Source organism: Phyllopteryx taeniolatus, unplaced genomic scaffold (genome assembly GCF_024500385.1).
Source record: "Phyllopteryx taeniolatus isolate TA_2022b unplaced genomic scaffold, UOR_Ptae_1.2 contig_24, whole genome shotgun sequence".
Lineage (NCBI taxonomy): Eukaryota > Metazoa > Chordata > Actinopteri > Syngnathiformes > Syngnathidae > Phyllopteryx > Phyllopteryx taeniolatus.
In genome coordinates this window covers 99,897-102,351 of record NW_026903162.1, presented here as the reverse complement: position 1 = coordinate 102,351, position 2,455 = coordinate 99,897, and the positions used below count along the sequence as shown (strand labels likewise).

At 42.2% G+C, this 2,455-nt stretch overlaps 1 non-coding gene across 1 annotated transcript; it reads left to right on the top strand.

The window, feature by feature from the left end:
* The first annotated feature begins 2,047 nt into the window (after positions 1 to 2,047).
* trnav-aac (transfer RNA valine (anticodon AAC)) lies at positions 2,048 to 2,120 on the top strand. The gene has a single exon. It is a non-coding gene; the product is annotated as a tRNA-Val (tRNA).
* Positions 2,121 to 2,455: the final 335 nt, after the last annotated feature.

Here is a 2,455-nt window from a genome sequence, read left to right as displayed (position 1 = left end):
AGCTTCCCTGATTTGCTCAGTCGTTCACAAGCAAAGATGGGGCGAGGTTCACCTCTTTGTGAACAAGTGCATGAGAAAATAGTCGAACAGTTTAAGGACAATGTTCCTCAATGTACAATTGCAAGGAATTTAGGAATTTCATCATCTACGGTCCATAATATCATCAAAAGGTTCAAAGAATCTGGAGTAATCACTGCATGTAAGCGGCAATGCCGAAAACCAACATTGAATGCCCGATCCCTCAGGCGGTACTGCATCAAAAACCAACATCAATGTGTAAAGGATATCACCACATGGGCTCAAGAACACTTAAAAAAAAAACAATGTCAGTAAATACAGTTCGGCGCTACATCCGTAAGTGCAACTTAAAACTACTATGCAAAGCAAAAGCCATTTATCAACAACACCCAGAAACGCCGCCGGCTTCTCTGGGCCCGAGCTCATCTAAGATGGACTGATGCAAAGTGGAAAAGTGTTCTGTGGTCCGACGAGTCACATTTGAAATTGTTTTTGGAAATTATGGACGCCAGAGGAAAAGAACCATCCGGACTGTCATGGACGGAAAGTTCAAAAGCCAGCATCTGTGATGGTATGGGGCTGTGTTAGTGCCAATGGCATGGGTAACTTACACATCTGTGAAGGCACCATTAATGCTGAAAGGTACATAGAGGTTTTGGAGAAACATATGCTGCCATCCAAGCAACATCTTTTTCATGGACGACCCTGCTTATTTCAGCAAGACAATGCCAAACCACATTCTGCACGTGTTACAACAGCGTGGCTTTGTAGTAAAAGAGTGCGGGTACTAGACTGGCCTGCCTGTAGTCCAGACCTGTCTCCCATTGAAAATGTGTGGCGCATTATGAAGCGTAAAATATGACAAAGGAGACCCCAGACTGTTGAACAGCTGAAGCTGTACATCAAGCAAGAATGGGAAAGAATTCCCCCTACAAAGCCTCAGTTCCCAAACGTTTATTGAATGTTGTTAAAAGAAAAGGTGATGTAACACAGTGGTAAACATGACCCTGTCCCAGCTTTTTTGGAATGTGTTGTATAAAATTCAAAGTAAATGATTATTTGCGAAAAACAATAAACTTGATCAGTTTGAACATTAAATATCTTGTCTTTGTAGAGTATTCAATTAAATATAGGTTGAACATGATTTGCAAATTATTGTATTCTGTTTTTATCTGTTTAAAACAACGTTGGGGTTGTAGTTAAAATAAAGGTTTTCACATCTCACATGCTTTAAGCACATTTAAACTTATTAAAACACACTTATTAATGTGTGCGTTACCACCTGTTCTCACTCTCACTTGCATAGTTTTCCAAATAAGAGATAAGTGTGCATGCTTCAAGCTATTTGCAAAGTAAAACATAATTGTTATTGCCAATTATTTACAATGCCCGTTGTGACAAGGCCGACTGCTCCAGCTAGAGAATATCCACTTTCGGAGATTCATTCAGCGTGCGGGGGACGACAGGTCACACACACTACAAAATGAAAAGGCACACAGGGTAAAAATATACAGCAACCTAAACACGCAAATCAGACAAAGAGGAGAGACCCTCCTCTCAGTGACCCACCACCTGTAAACCTATGGCAGCCCACCTGTTTTAGACTTGTCAAAAGCCTTTGATCCAATCAATATTGACATCCTCTGATGCCACAGTGCTGCAGTTTCCTATCAGGATGATGACTTGACTGCGAGTCCTTTTTATGGGAATCCAACAGTCGATGGTCCGACCCTGCCGAAATCCCCGGTAAGCCGACCGTGGCTGAACCAGGTGGAAAACCGGCAGCCCCGTCAAATCACAAATGGCTGTAGGAATTCCATTGATGTAGAAATACAAAGAAAAGATGGTTGGCTTGATAACTGCTCAAAACACTTGGTCCTCTCAAAATAATTCTTACTTCAGTAATGCTTAAATAAATTCCATTATGACTTATCATTTGTAAATATTCAATTCTGCTTGTGAGTTGGTTACTTGGTGGGCTGGTCTGTCAAAAACTGCATGTCTGCTATTGGGTACAGCACCCACCACAGTTTCCATAGTGTAGTGGTTATCACGTTCGCCTAACACGCGAAAGGTCCCCGATTCGAGACCGGGTGGAAACAGCTTTTCTTGCTTGTCAGGCAGCTGTTGTACGTGGTGTGCTGGTGATGTTCTGCAGTGAATTTTACCATAGCTTAGTGGTGTGCATGTGCACCTCATTTGTGAAAGGTTCCTTGTTCAAATCTTAGTATGAGCAAAGACTGGTTATTGTTATTATTATTTTTAAAATTAATTTGCCTTGAAAAACAGCTTCGATAAAAACCTTCTCCCCTGCTCGGGGATAGTTTGGGACACGGTGACAGGGTTGATTATCTTTGTGATGGGGAAGGGCCCAATGAACCTGGGAGCGAGCTTCCAGGACTCCACCTGGAGTGGAATATGCTTGGTGGAGAGCCAA